This window comes from Sarcophilus harrisii, chromosome X (genome assembly GCF_902635505.1).
Source record: "Sarcophilus harrisii chromosome X, mSarHar1.11, whole genome shotgun sequence".
NCBI classification, from domain to species: Eukaryota; Metazoa; Chordata; class Mammalia; order Dasyuromorphia; family Dasyuridae; genus Sarcophilus; species Sarcophilus harrisii.
Genome location: NC_045432.1, coordinates 41,557,609 through 41,573,929, shown reverse-complemented (window position 1 = coordinate 41,573,929; position 16,321 = coordinate 41,557,609). Strand labels below are relative to the sequence as shown.

At 46.5% G+C, this 16,321-nt stretch overlaps 1 long non-coding RNA gene across 1 annotated transcript in view; it reads left to right on the top strand.

The window, feature by feature from the left end:
* The window catches only part of LOC116420385, a 285,773-nt gene that overhangs the window by 185,198 nt on the left and 84,254 nt on the right, over positions 1-16,321 (top strand). Inside the window, exon 6 of the long non-coding RNA XR_004230668.1 lies at positions 3,628-3,757. This is a non-coding gene — a long non-coding RNA (uncharacterized LOC116420385). The remainder of the gene's footprint in view (positions 1-3,627; positions 3,758-16,321) is intronic.

Below are 16,321 nucleotides of genomic sequence, written 5' to 3'. Positions count from 1 at the left end.
GGCGGCGGCAGACAGCAGGGGAACAACAGTTTGGAGGACGCTCTTCCTTGTCATAACTGTGCTAGTACAAATGGGGAAATCGAGAGCCAGAGAAATGAAATAGCTTTCTCCACGTTACAGAGCAGTTTGAGCCTGGTGCTATTTCTACCAATAGAATTCTGATTTTGACTTCTAAGGGAGGTTTTAAGAATGCTATGAGTGGGGGGAGGGAAGGAGGGAAGGGAAGTATGGAGAACTCCTCCACTGATACACGTTAGCAGCTCAGCCCCGATTTGGTCTTAGAGTTGCTTGAGATACCAAGAAGGTGAAGTGATATTTGGCATTTATGTAGGGTTGTGCAGTTTGCAGAACACTGTAAAGATTTCATTTCAACATCACAACGACTCTGGGAGAGCTCTTGTTATTTTCCTGATAGAACAGCTGAGAAAACTGACATAAGTGACTTACTTACCCAGGGTCATACATCCAGCATGGCAGAAGTGGCATTCAAACCCAGGTTTTGCTGCCTCCAAAGCCAAAGCCGGCTCTTTCTACTCAGCCACACAACTTCTAGAGATGATTTTTGAGTCTTCTGTGCCTTGTAAACACTGTTCTGTTTTTCAGTATAAACATCAGAAAAGTGTCATAGCATCTTGTGTGTGGTACATGAATTTGGGGAGCACACGCTATTGGAAATTGGAAGATCTGAATTCAGGTTCCTACTCTAATTCATTCTGGCTCTGCGATCACAGACAAGTCACTTCACATTTCTGAGCCTCAGTTTCTTCATCTCTGAAATGGGAATAATAATGGCACCGCCTTACAGTGTTGTTGCGAGTCAAACAAAATAATATAACTAAAGTATATAGTAAACTTTAAGGAGCTCTAGTTATATGAACTGGCATGTGCATACATACGTGGACACATCCATCTGCTGAGCTGTGTTGTCTAGAGGATATCCAGATGGCAAGTGGCCAGTGGCCATCTATACAAGGGATAGAATCTGACACTTTTCTATGTGGCTTTTTCAGTGTGCTGTGGGCCCCCCATTTTCCTTTTCCTTTCCTTTGGTCTGGTTTTGTTTTAAAACTGTTTCTAGCTCTTTGCTCTGGCCCCTTCGAGAATAGATTTGAAACATGCCAGGCCCTTGCTGGTTCTTGGTCATGCATAATTAAAGGCAAACAATCAATGCTCACCTTGTTCTTTTATTTCCTTGAAAACATGAAATTGGAGGAAGAGGTCAAATATACCAAATCATCGCAGACTTGGCTATTGATTTTGAATAAACTCCATCCTGTGATCTTTGTTTTCAGATGTAGTATTTTTGTTTTTCTACTAAAACCTCTCTTTAGCCAGTTGCTATAATGTTAGTCATTTTCCGTTCATAAAGTTCACATCCTCAGGCCTCTGGTTGCATGTATACAATTTACAAGACTGGGTTTTGTTTTTTGGGTTTTTTTTTTTCATTTTATCTCGTTTTGATCCATCTCATATGGTGCTCTCAGATAAGGTTCCCGCCTCCCCATGTCCTTCCACACATCCCCAAGGCCAAGTTGCAAACGTCTCCCCAAAGGCTCTCTGTTCCTTAGGCGGGAGGCCAACAAGACTATCTAGACAACCTCAAAAAATCCTAAAATTTGGAAGAGTTAGGGAGGAACCTGAGCTGCCATCTAGTCTAAACTCTACCATACCTGCTTATAGTGCTTCTGTTGTGAGGAATAAGTTGATACCTACCAAGGCTATTCACTTTAATTATATAAGCATTTATTAAGCACCAGCCCCAGTGTGCCCGAGACAAGTGGGGTCAGGGGAATGATGATGGAGAAGAGGACAGAGGTTCTTGGGAGAAGGCACTGAGAATGTTAAAAGGAAAACCCAATTCTTGCCTTTAAGGAGCTTCCTGGTTAGTTGGCACGGGGCGGGGGGGGGGGTAGGGAAGATATGGCAGGGAATAGCGAGAATAATACAGAGAACTACCTGGAGATATTTTAAGGAGATGGGGAGAATTAAGAACAGCTTCATAGGTAGAGATGAGGGAATGTATTTGGTGCATAGGGGATGGCTTGAGTGAATAAATGACTGTAGAAAGCAGAAAGTGAGGTTAGGGAGCACCTTGTAGTTTAGTCTAGTTAGAATGCATGGTACAGGAAGTGGGATGAGGCATGCAAAGTTGTTGTAGAGGGATATAAATGTTCAACTATGGAATTATCAGTTTCTCTTAAGAGCTATAGGGAGCCACAGAAAACTCTTGAGGAGGGAACTAACATGGTTGGGTCTGTTAAATATGAGGGGAGATTTTGTTGAACTAAGTGAAAAAGGAAATTCTTTGCCTCAATTGCTACCCAGTTTTAATCACTAAATGGGTCCAGCTTCAGTTAAATTGAAGATCTCAACTTAAAAAGGCCCTGGTCTCCCACTGCATCCAGGGTGTCCTCTGCATAGAGCTCATGGGAGTAGACAGGAGTGCCAAGGGAGAGGATGTCCAGAAAGTAGAAAAGGATCCAGCACTAAGTGCTGTAGCATAGCCTGTTCTTTTTTTGTATTTGGATTGGTTTTTTTTTTCCTTCCTTTTTTTAATTAAAGCTTTTTTTTTTTTCAAAACTTATGCGTGGACAATTCTTCAACATTAGCCCTTGCAAAATCTTGTGTTACAATTTTCCCTCCCTTCCCCCACGCCCTCCCCTAGATGGCAAGTCATCCAATATATGTTAAACATGGTAGAAATATATGTTAAACTTAATGTGTGCATACATCTTTATACAATTATTGTGCTGCATAAGAAAAATCAGCAGCAGAATAAAATGCAAGCAATCAACAACAAAAAGTGAAAATGCTATGTTGTGAATCACATTCATTTCCCACAGTCCTCTCTCTGGATGCAGATGGCCCTCTCCATCACTGCACAATTGGAACTGGTTTAAATCATCTCATTGTTGAAGAGGGCCACGTCCATCAGAAATGATCATCGTATAATCTTGTTGTTGTCGTGTATAAATGATCTCCTGGTTTTGCTCACTTACTTAGCATCAGTTCTTGTAGGTCTCTGCACAGGACAGTCTGTTCTTAGGAGGAGAAAGTGAGGGAGTAGTACAGGCCATGCAAGATGGAGAACCACAAGAGAGAGGGTTCCACAAAATAAATATAGAGCATCTAGGAGGCCTTGATTCAGTGCCAAATGCTAAGAGGTCACAGAAGAGGCTCACAAAGAGAAAAGCCATTCCTATGTAAGATGACTCTCTAAAGTTGTTTATTTTTACTGACCTGACTTTGGAGCATTCCCCCATTTCTCCCGATTCTGCCCTTTGGATACTCCACCCTAATCACACCCTGATCTGAGCCTCAGCACCTTTCTCTGTTACGTGAGTGGGCTGATCATCGTCACATACACCACATTGTCACCTCAGTCACATAGATAGGATCTGCCTGAGGATTTGAACTCAGATTTTCCTGCTGCACTGCCTGTTGTCTCTGATGGTTCACTAGGATTGATCTGGATTCTACCTGTCTGTGGCCTAAACTACTCATTGGGATCTCGGTGCATACCGAGTTGCGTTCTCATTGACCTTACTGTCTGTCTTGTCCTCTGGGTTGGATCGGTAGTCTCTTGAAGGCCGGGCACCCTTATTGTATCCTTGTTTGTATCCCCAGGGCCACTGCCGGTGCCTGCCTATTCTGGACATCTGTGTCACTGAGGACGAGGACTCGGCAAATACCGAGCCAAGCCGAGCATTGGGAAGAGAGAGAAATGAGAAGGCCCTGGGATCCTCTGGCCTTCCTGGTAAGCAGATCACTGTGTTCCTGTTGACAGCATATATGTAATTTGTTCTCAAGTCATGTATGTGTGTGTAGCCAGACTCTCTCAGCTTCTTCAAAGTCAAAAGTTGTGCTTTTTAATTCTTCTGAATTCTCAGCTCACCAAGCACCAACTCCTCTCCTTGTAAATGCCTGTTGCCTAACTAAGCATAAAGGGAAACTCTGACAGTTTGTGAAAGGGCGAGTCTATTCCCTAAGTACCCGAGTCATATATTTCAGAGTTGGATATTAAATACACATCCTTATCACCACCAGCCCCCAGCTCCTGACAGCTGTAATAATATCAACCGGCTTCTGAGTACAAAGAAATGCTTAGGCTTTACAGTGTAAGTAGGCAAAATGGACAGGTAATGATGAGCCCCTTTTTATGGGTTATTTAGTGAGTTCTCTCTCTTGGTAGGGTATGAAGGCATTCTAATTGAGGAAGATGGCAATCTGTTCCCATATTTCACTTTGCCAGCAAAAGCTTGGTGGAGGGAGCAAAATGTTAGAGAGGCTGATAGAGTGTAGGGCAGAAACCATGGCATAACAGGAACCAAGGGGCTTTGGTTTTAGTGCCAGTTTTGTCATTTATTCCCTATGAGACCATAAGAAAATCCCTTGCCTTTTGGGTGGACCCTTTAGCTTCTTGCCTGAGAAGCTGAACTCGGGGTCTCCAAGAATCTCCTCAGAACTTGACTGGGCTGTAGAAGGTGATTCAGCAAACTGGAGGTGGGTGTCTTCAGGCAGGAGGAGAAGAGGTTCTTGAGAGGAAGGATTCTGAAGAAAGGTCAAAGAGAAGGTACCGAAACAAGAGGGAAGTAAGAGACATTGATGAGGTCAGGATCACAGAATTTCAGTATTAGAAGAAACCTCAGGGGGCAATGAGTCCAGACTGTGTCTGAATAAAAAGCCAGTCTCCACTCGCCCCAACAAGCGTAACTCCTTGTGTCGCCTGAGGAGCCTTGGGCATTGCCATCAGAGCCACCGTTCTACCCTTAGGCCTGCTGGACATTGTTGTTGTCCATCCTAGCCCAATTGCGAGCCCAACTTGCTTCTATGTGTTGCCTCCCTCAATTAGAGCTCCTTAAGAGAAGGGATTACTTTGCTTTTTCTCTTTCAACCCAAATACTTAGCCCAAGGCTTGACTCATGGAAAGTGCTTAAGAAACATTCATTTGTTTGTTCATTAGCTTGATGAATTTGGGTGAAAAAATGGACCCGCCAATGTCCCAGGGGGAAGTCATTGCTGTTTGGGATAGCAGTGATCACAAAGGGCTTTTTTGGTGTGTTCTCCATCTTTGCTATTTCCATCCAATTATTGTTATTTCTAATCTCTCATGATTTCCCTCGGTTGTCCTCCCTAAGTGAAACATCTGTAGTTTCTTCAGCTGACCCTCATATGAGTTGTCAGGATTGTTACCATGCCGCCCACCTTTCTGATCATTTTCCAGCTAGACTAGAGTATCCTGTGACTGCCTTGCTAGGCCAATATACAAGGTGTAAGATTGAATCCGATTTCTTGGTTGCTATATTTCAGGAAGGGAAAAAGGAAGAAAAGAGGAAGGGAGGGAAGGAAGGGAGGAAAGACCTATTATATGTCAAGAGTTGCCAAGTCATTTTACCCAAGTGATTCCCACAATAACCCTGTGAAATAGATGTCATCATGCTTTATCCACTCTGCAGTTGAGGTGCCTAGCTGGTCTAAAGTGTACCATGATGACAAAATCACTTCTGTTTTTTACTTCCATTGAACACTACCTTCTCTGACAGGTGACCTGGTTTGCAAGTTTCACAACTGATAATGCCTGTGTGATCATAGGAATTCTCCTGCCCTCTCTGGGCCTCAATTTCCTTCTCTGTAAAATGTGATATCTGGATTAGAGAGCCTCTGAGGGCTAGGAGCGTAAGAGAAATATCTCATGAAATAAAAATGATTGACTGGGAAGAGAAGACATAATCAAAGTGCTTTGCTTTCATGATTATCAGGACATGGCAAGGAAAATCTCTTGGTTTTTTAGGTTGTCTTGTTGTGGCAGACTTATGAGAAGATAGAGACAAGTCGCAAAGGCTAGGCAGGCCCTCATAGGATGTGATCATCACCCCAGGGGAATGCTTATATAGATGAGAATGGAGGACCACTGGACTAGAGGGCTGTCCTGAGGCCCTACGACTCACTTGTATCCAAGGGAGGATTCCATTTCCATGGGTAAAAGTTTGGACCCAGTTCCAAATAGCTACCTTTGACTGGATCCTTTACTTTTCAACTACTTATCTTGGTGGTATGTAGATTTAACCAGCTAGCTCAGTGCAATTGAGTGATTGATTTATTTTTTTCTTGTCACAGAACTGAAGAGGGAACCATTGTGAGCCACATAAAATGAATGGGTTGTTGATTGATTGAGCTCCCCTTGAAGCCTTAAACTTATTTATGTCTAAGAGTCCCATCTTGTAGCCTAAAGTTGATGTCTCTGTGGGCTTATATAACCGAATGTATGGGGAGAGTCTGGGGGGCTCCTCTGTGAGTTCAGATACTAACTTGCTTTTTGACCTTGACCAAGGTGTCTGACCTTTTTAGTTTTCTCATTTGTAAAACCAGGGAAGTCATTCTGACCTCTCTCTGGGTTGTAGTCAAAGAAAAGAATGATTCTCAGGGAAAAAATGTAGTTTGCAGACAGAACCACAGAAGATTGAAAGATGAGGCCTGGAAAGGGAGTTGGGAAGCCATAACTGAACTCGGGATATTTAACTAGTGTTCTGTCAAAAATTATTCTGAGCCAGAAGGAACCTTTCAGCTTAGAGATGTAGGTAACTCCAGTCAGACTGTGGAGTACAACTCACCCACCCCAATGCCTGTTGCACTCCCTCCTCAAGTGACATTTGTCGGGCTGGTACCAGGCAGGAACCCGGCTTGTTTCATGTTAGAAATTTCTGTGCCCCATGCAACCTCTCTCATCCAAATGTCTGCTTGTGCCATTAGAAGTTGGAGATGGAGATCTCACCCTCTCCCCAGGAAATCAGCCCCTGCTTCTCCCCACCACTCCTTTGCTTGCCCACCTCCATCCCTGACTTATTTTTAGGGAGGGGAAGCATTGGGCTAGTACAAACACTGGAACCTAATATCTAAGGAGGGAGGGAGACAGACAGACAGACGGAGAGAGAGAGAGAGAGAGTGTGTGTGTGTGTGTGTGTGTGTGTGAGTGTGTGTGTGTGTGTGTGTGTGTGTGTAGGGGAATAAGAAAGAGAATGAGAATTGTTTCATAGCTGGGCTCTCTCAAGTTATACCGTGCACTCCAAAGCAGGCAAAGGGAAGATGGGGTTGGGAAAGGAACAAGAAAGCATGTGGGACTAAGGAAGTGAAGGTCTTGGATAAGGGGCTATCTTCTTGCATCCCTGATTATCTGGAAGAACTCGGCCTGAGTAAGCTTTGTGCTGTTATAGTCTGAAGTCTAGTGCCATCTCTTGGTATTAAAGGCTCCCCATGTCTGACATCCTAATGCTCTGCAGAAAACATGTCTGTAAAATGGAGACCAAGCAGGCAGATAAAAAAGGCAAGGAGCTGATTGTTCCCCTTAGCACCACCTAGAAGCAGAGGGGACCCCAACTTTTCAAGAAGATACTTGTGGCTTCCCTGAAATCTTGGGGATGGATAGGAAGGAATACCACTGGCACGGTGCCAGTTGAGTCCTTGGAGAAGGGAAGGAGAGACAATATAGAAGAGAGGCCTGGGGATTGGAGAGAGGAACATCCCAACTGGCTCTCTTTGGCACCCCACTGGGAATCCTAGGAAATTGGGGAGTAGAGGCTCTGGAGCGGGTACAGGCAAGGATCTTGGCCATCTGCTGTCAGATTTAGAGCTATCGGCTAGGGACCCCAGGGCTAGCCCTCGTTTAGAGGAATATGTTTCAATGTGGAAGAAACCTGAGAATATTCTTATTGACATTGATCCATTTTACAGAAGAAAAATCTAAAACTAAGAAGTAATTCCCAAGCTCCCTTAAAAGTTACATGGGAGAGCTGGGATTTGAATCAAGGGGCTATGGCCTCCAACTCAACGAATATTCCTTTTGTCATAATCCCATATTTAGAGCTAGAGAGTGTCTTGGTGGGGAAGGAAGGGAGGGAAGAAGGAGAGGGGCCATCTAACAGGAGTGGAAAAGTCCCTGCATTTGAAGTCAGAAGTTACCTAACGTCTATGACCTTGGCCGTGGCCATGAATCACCCTACACTTCCCTTTCCAACGCAAGTACTTTGGAGAGAGGTCCCCCTGCAGTCTTGTCCTAGGGTCTCTTGTCCAACTGCACCCCACAGAAAGGAAGGGACTTGGCCTATTAAGGCAGTATATACAAAAGCTGGGATTTGAGCCCAGATATTCTGTCTCCCATCTAGAGATATATTCTGGACTGTTTCAGAGAAATAAAAGCCGAGTCAGAGTTGAAATGGATCCCCTAGTCCCAATCCCCTCATTTTAGAGACCAGGGGAGAAACTGAGGCTCCCAGAGATGCCGTTCCTCTTTGAGAGTTTTTGTTCCCTCCTAGGCAGCAGCAGAGCTATCTTCCACGACAGGGAGAACCGCAGCCTGCCACAAAGCCAGTCTCCCCCTCGTGGCCTGGCCTAACCCCGGAAGCATCAGCAGCCAGTGAGCCACCATGGGAAGAGCAGCCCAGAATAGGGAGATCAGGGAAGCTACCCAGTGGCCAGAGGATTTCCTCTCTGTTAAGCTTCTGTCTGGAATTGGCCTAAGGCTCCCAAGAGTTGGTTAGCATAGGCCAGAGCCCAGGCCCCTTTGGGCCAGATCTTGGGAGAAACTGGAGCCAGGAAGGACGCAATGAGAATATGGTTATCTATTGCTGGTTATTTCTCTCCCCCTCCCCATCACTCCTGCAGCCCTCCACGTCCCAGATGCCAGACTAATGAGACTAACACACTGCGGCAGTCGACTTTAGAATCGATAGTGTTTTCTGGGACTTGCGTCTTTGGGAAGCACTTTCTACAGGATATACAGAAAGATAAATGTGTCATGTAATATGAAATAGCCGCCTTTCTCTATTAAGCCCTGATTGGCTCTCACGTGGGGGTCTTGGGCTGTGGAGCCTCCCTAATTTTTGTCAGCCTGCACCCAGTCTCCACAGTGAGTGGGATGGGCTCCTCAGTGGCCCTGGGAAGCCTCAGCAGCCCTCCATTCTGCTCCTGTACTTCCCTAGTCTACCAGGAGCCTTTTCAGTACCCAGGAAGCTGAGCTTCCTGTCAGTTGCTCCCTAAGATCAGAATTGCTGCCAGACCTGTATTAGAGTTGGTTATTCTACCACAAGCACTTAGTAAGTACCTACTGTGCACCAGGCTCAATACTGCAGTGAGAGGGCCCAGAGCTTCAAGCAAAAGCTGCAGTTCTGCTTGGGGGATAACTCAGGTACACAGATAGAGCTCGGATCTGAACATGTGATAGAGAACTCTGCAACGAGGCAGTTTGTCCCCTTCTCTCCAAGTCATACTCTTAGACAATTGGTTAAGTGGTTTGTTTAGGGTCAAGGGGCAGTATATGCTATGCGTGAAATTTGAACCTGGCTACGCAAGTACATAAGATATGAAGTACAAGGGGCCAAGTGTGCTGGACTATTGGACCAAGGCAGGTTCTGTCTTTTACCTTTCTTCGTATCTTAGCATTTAGAATAGTGCCCGACTCACAGTAAGTGCTTAATAAATGCTTATTGACTGATTAGCAACTAGGTGGATGAGTTGAGGTCTTGTGTAAACAGTGGCACTTGAACTGAGATCTGAAGGAAGCCAGGGATTCTAAAAGGGGCAGGCCAGGGTGGGGAGTGTTCCTAGGATGGGGGACTGCCAGTACAAAGGTACCATGTTGTATACGGGGCATAGCAAGAGGTGTGTTGGGCAGATGAATTAAAAGGCAATCTGGAGCCAGACTGGCAAGAGCTTTAAATGTCTCAAAGAGAGGCTGCTAGTAGTCTGACCAGGGCAGTTATGTGGTCAGGTGTGGGCTTATGGGATATCACTGGGCAGCAGGTTGCATGATGGATTGGAAAGGAGAGGGGCCTGAGGCAGGCTGACCAATTAGAACTTTCTTCTACCAGTTACCAAGAGTAACTTTCTAAGTTACTCCAGTACTACAGAGGAGAGGCTGAGGCCCTGAACTAGGCAGTGCAGACAGGTATGTAGATACTATCCCTGTTCCCCTTTCCATGCCACACTTCTGCTCTCAGTGCTGTCCTCCCCTCGCTAGTGACGGGCTTGTGACAGGTTACTGTATGATAGTAGCCCCTCTCTTTTTTCTGAAATCTTCCCAGCTAGAAATTGCCATGTCCCACATGAGACTTACCCAGACATGAGAGGTGATCAAGTAAGACTTCTCTTCTTTACTCTGACCTTTTCCCCTTTCCCTGTTTCCCTATTGGCACAAGAAGAGAAATGTCCCAAACCCTCTTGCCTATGGAGTTTCCTGGGGTGGCTGGTTTGCAGCCTGCTTTTGGAGGCATCACTGGGCTACCACCCTAGGGGTCACGAGACCTCAATGATCTGGATCAGCAGATCCAGGATTGGTCAGTTAGGCTGGAAGAACTGAGGTTGAGGAATGGCCTCTCTAAGGGACTCTCCCTGAATCCCCACTCTCTGGAGTTGTGCCCTTCCTTTGTTTCCCACCCTTGCTGAGGTGAAAACAGGCCCTACCGAAGGCCTGTGGATTTTAGCATTAGGCTGACTCTTTTGCAAACATCTCTGAGTCTTCAGAATGAACTAGAATAACAAGTTAATGCTTCGTGAGGAATAATATCTGACCCCATAACCCCTCTCCCCTTGCAAAAATCTTTTCCTCAGAAGACAACAATCTTTCCCAGTTTAATTACCCTCCTGCTGGCCTCCCAGGCAGAGATCTCCTGAGAGCTCCTATCTAGCACACCATAAAGCACCAACAACAACAACATTCTCTGCCATTTTCGCTTAGTGGGTGTGGACAGTCGCCTCCTATCCACACGCTTGCAGCTGGTCTAATGAGCAAGGACATTCGGAAAAATATTCCCCTGTTCAAATTGCATTGCTGAATACAGCCAGTGTTCAGGTCATTAAAGGGAGGGAGAAAAAGAGGAAAAAGTGTAATGGTCAGGAAGCATAAAATTGCCTGTCTGAATCCTCCCCTCCTCGGCCCATCCTCACCCTGTGCAGGCCCAGAGCTTGGGCAGCTTTGTGGAAGGCAGAAAACTTGGGGGGAGGCGCCTTTCCAAGGCAAAAAGAGGGTGGGCCTCTCGATTGCGAACCCCTCCAGGCCAGCATGAGGTAGGGTCTTTGATTTCCCAGTTCCCGCACGCTTACTGCAAATGCGTGAGACTCTCTTGTGGGTCAGAGGGCTCCACGTGGCCTTTCCCCAATCATTGCTTGGCTAACATAATAGAACAAATGAATTCAAGTATGGGGCTAACTCAGTGATCACCAAAAGCTCCGATGTAGCAGCTGCTTCCCCCAGCACTATTCATTTGGGTGCCTCAAAAGCACAGACACCAGTGCAGTTTAAATAAACCACAATTAGAGTGATTTTCTATACAGATGACAGCATTGCATAAATTAGCCGTTCACCTACATTGAAGCCTCTGAGAGGGAGTCAGCCACGTGGAGGGGCAGAGAGGTCTGTGCCTTAGTGAGCGGTGCCAAGGCCAGAGAGGAGAGGGCGGAACAATTGGCCACCCAGATCCTGGATTGGAAACTATGCTTCTCAGCATGGGGACAAAGTGTATTAGCGCTGGAGCGGCCCAGATGGTGGGGGAAAGAATCCGTGCCTGGCTCAATAGACTCTCAAGAGAGTCAAGAAAACAAGCTTGAAAAGATATAGACGCTGATCCAGCTGCTCTCCTTTAATCTCTCTAGCTGTGTTATAGTATTTAAAGTTGAACTCAATATTAGTTGACGAGAATTGAAGAACATGAAGCTGTACGTGGAAAGAGAGGCCCGCTCCCTAAGGTGCTCTAGACTAGGATGTGTCCGGGCCCGGTCTATGGCGCTAAAGCCTGTGATACTGTTGTGTGGGGGACACGGGACTTGGACCAGGGACAAAACAGCTAGGTGCTGACTGCATGGGGTCTGTTTGTTCCACCAGGCATGGCGTGGCCTTTGGGTATTTGTGCGCGGACTGTGGGTCAGGAACCCATTGGAATACAAACTTTCCCCTCCCATCCCAAGCTGAAATGGCTGGCTGGACTGAATCCTGTGCTTCCCACAGCCCTGTTTATCCAAATAGCGTCAATGACATGGTTCCTATCTGTCTCTTGCCTCATTTTAATCTGAAGAGAATCTGCAGTAGTCATAGTGAGGAGGCATTTTTGATGGAGGGTGATAAGAACGATGAATGTTGTTCAAGTTAGCAAGAGTTAGCTCTCACCTAGGAGCTTTTCTGGCCTCTAGAGGACTCACCCTCACTTCCCCCTCTCTTTTCCTGCCTTTCTCAGAGTCTCACTCCTGCGTCTCACAATCCCTGAGTCTGAAGGCTGCAGAAATATGGGTAGATCAGGGTTAAGGAGGTACGCCTTGCGCAACCTGGAACATGGTCCTATGTATGCCATAAGCTCAGCAACAGTGTTGGGAAAGAATGATTAATCTGAACATATGACCTCAGAAAGCAATGAAAGGGTTAGATCATCCATATGTGTACTTCTACCTCTGTGTAAGTAAACAATCATATAATAAGCTCCTACTGTGTACCAGGACACCATGCTAAGTGCCGAAAATACAAAGAAAAGTTAAAAAAAAACCTGTGCTCCAAGAGCCTATGATATGGCATCTAAATCATTACTTACTAATTAGATCTGCACAGTGTAAATGGCATGGGTTCTCAGACTGAAAGCAGGTATGGGGAAGGGGGCAGTAGGGGAGGAAGTGGAAAAGACCTTCTGAAGAAGGCAAGATGTGAATTGAGTCTGAGGGCAGCCATGAAAGTTAAGAGGCAGAAGTGAGAAAGCCCAGATTTAATGGTACTAACCAGGATAGTGGTACAGGTCAAAGAATCTGTGAGCAAAGACTCATAGGTTCTCTGACCTTCATCTCCGGGGAGTTGATCTTTGTTGAGGGACTCTACCTCTTGGGATATGTGTCTCAGTCTTTCTAGAGGTTCTACCTCTGATCTCCATTGGGAGTCTTTGACCTGGATCTCTATGGGGAGCCTCTCACCCCATCTCCATGAGACAGGCTGCCAGTGATCTCCATGAGAGGTCTGCCAGTCATGCCAGAGCATGCTAGAGCAAAGACTTCATATCGTATGGACTCGTGTAGCTGGGTTCAAATTTCGCCCATAGCATGTACTGCCCCTTGGCAGGGAAGGTGGAAGGAGGCACCTATGTGTGTGGCGATGTGGCGCAAAGATGTTCAGGGAAATATGGGAGAAAAGAACAGGAGGTCACCAGGAAGGGAAGAGAAGGGAAAAAAAGTTGGTCATGTTATTTGAGAAGTGACGCCTTCACAGAGATGAGGGACATAGACCCCCCCCCCCATAGAGATGATTGAGAGAGACCTGTATGGAGATCTGGCTCACAGACCCCCCTCTCCATGGAGATCAGAGATAGATCCCCATGGAGATAAGTGGAAGATGCCCCATGGTCATCAGAGGTAAACCTCCATAGAAATGAAGTTTAGAGACCCTCACTGAAATCAAGGAGAGAGATGTACCCATGGAAATCAGTGGGGAGACCACCATAGAGATTAGAGTTAGACTTTGCATGGAGGTCATGGGATGAGATGGAGGAGCACAACAGGGATAGAGAGCTGTAGACCCAGGAAAGTAAAGAGAAGGTGGAAGGGGGCACCCATGTATGTGGAGGTGTGGGACCAAAATTATGAGGTAAAAGATCAGAAGGTCAGCAGGAAGGGAAGAGAAATGTGAAAGGAAGAAAAGTTGGCAATGTAATTTGAGGAGCGACACCTCCATGGAGATGAGGTACATAGAATCCCCCCCTTAGAAATCATTGGAAGAGACCCCCATGGTAATTCAGGTAAGAGAACACCAGTGGAGATAGGGGGTAAGAGACGCCCCCCCATAGAGATCTAGATCACAGATTCTCAGTGGAGATGAAAGAAGACCCCCTGTGGAGAGCAGAGGCATAACCCCCAGGAAGACTGCTAGAGTTCTTCTCCATGGAGATGAAGTTCAGAGACACCTCCCCCCACAGATTAGGGTCCAAGACAACCCAGGGAAAGAGATTCTTTATGTAGAAGGGGACTGAGGTGGCCCATATAGAGCAGTAAGGGAGATATCCCATGGATAGGAAGGGCACAGACCCCCACGGAGATCCGGGTCAAATATCTCTAGGGATGGAAACCTTCAATGAAGGTCAGTGAAGAGACTCTCCATGGAGATCAAGGTTAGAGAACTCCATAAAAATCAGGGGCAAATACCCCCAATGCAAATCAAAGGTACACCCTTCATGGTGATCAGAGCAGAGACCTCACCCCACGGAGATCAGAGGTAGACCCCCTGTACAATTCCTGTGCTACAATCAAGGAAGACATGAGTGATAGTGTTAGACCCAGGGAAGAGAAGAGAAGGTGCAAGGGGGCACTCACTTGTGTGGAGTTGTGGGGCAAAGATGTTCAGGGAAATATGGGGGGAAAGAACAGGAAGTCACAAGGAAGGGAAGGGAAATGTGAAAGGAAGAAAATTTGGCAAGGGTATTTGGGCAGAGAGCCCTCCATGAGGATTCGGGCATAGTCCCCACATGGAGATGCAGGAGAGAACTCCACCGCTGCAGATCACAGATCGACACCCCATGCAGATAAGGGTCTGAGCCCCAGCATGGAGATTAGGGGAAGCTCCCAGTGTAGATCAGAGACAGAGCCCCCACACAATAGAGATCACAGTAAGACAAGCCCCATGGAGATCTGGGTAAAAGATCCCTAGGGGTAGAAAGCCTCTATGGAGATCACAGTAACACCATGGAGATCAGGGTCCCAGACACTCCCTGGAGATCAAGGTGACCTTCTATGGAGATCAAGGCCAGAGACCTCCAGAGGAGCTCACTGGAAGATCCCCACATGGACACCAGAGGCAATGATCCCCAGTTGAGGTTACTAACAAAGAACCTCATTGAGATTGGGGTCAAACTAAAAACCATTACATTGAATTCCCAATCCCTATATTCATGCCCACCTGCACTTTTGATTTCCTTCACAAGCTAATTGTACAATATTTCAGAGTCTGATTCTTTTTGTACAGCAAAATAACGGTTTGGTCATGTATACTTATGTATATATTTTAATATATTTAACATCTACTGGTCATCCTGCCATCTGGGGGAGGGGGTGGGGGGTAAGAGGTGAAAAATTGGAACAAGAGGTTTGGCAATTGTTAATGCTGTAAAGTTACCCATACATATAACCTGTAAATAAAAGGCTATCAGATTAAAAAAAAAAAAGGAGATTGGGGTCAAAAACGTCAAGGAGCTTAAGATCAGAGATTCCCCATAGACATCAGGGCCAAAGAGCTTCCATGGAGATCAGAGGTTGACCTGCCTTGGAAGTCCTAAGTAAACCTTCCGGGTAGATCAGGGTAAGAGACCCTCCATGTACATCAATCAGCTGCTGACCCCCCATAGAGGGCAGTGTGGGAGATAGCCCATTGAGATCAGGGGCAGAGATTCCCCATGCAGATCAGGGTGAGAGACACCCATGGAGAGAGGAGGCAGACCCTCCATGGAGATCAGGAGGAAATTGTCCTGGAAGTCAGTGTCAGTGACCCCTCATGGAGAAGAGGTAGACCTGACATGGAGATCTGGGTCAAAAACCCCCTATGGAGAACACAGGCAGTCCCCCTCCCCCCCCCCCGTGGTTATCAGATTTAGATACTTGCATGGAGATCACAGGATGAGATGGAGGAGCACATGAGGGCTCTCTATCGAGAGCTGTAGACCCAGGAAAGGCAAGAGAAAGGTGCAAGGGGGCACCTGTGTATGTGGCGATGTGGTGCAAAGATGCTCAGGGAAATATGGGAGGGAAGAACAAGAGGTCACCAGGAAGGGAAGAGAAAGGAAAAAAATGTTGGCCACGTTATTTGAGAAGTGACGCCTTCACAGAGATGAGGGACATAGACAACCCCCCCCCATAGAGAACATTGGGAGAGACTAGCATGCAGTGCCCAATGAGAGACCACCCCATGGTCATCAGAGGTAGACCTCCCATGGAGATGAGGTTCAGAGAAACCCCATGGATATAAGAGGTAGACTCCCCCATGAAAATCAAGTTTAGAGATGCCCATTTGAGATCCAGGTCAGAAACACCACGTGAAGAGCAGAGGGAGATCCTCAGTCAACATCAGAGGTAGATCCCTATGGAGGTCAAGGTCAGAGCAACCTCATGGAGATTAGAGGCAGACACCCTCATGGAGGTCAGGTGGAGAACAACCTGCAAATCAGGGTCAGAGATTCCTTAAGGCGTTTAGTGGTAGACTCCCATAGAGGTCACTGGCATTCCCCCGCCATGGAGATGCAGGAGAGAACCTCCCCCCCCCCAATGGAGATCACAGATCAAGCCCCCATGGTGATAAAAGTCAGATCCCCACCAT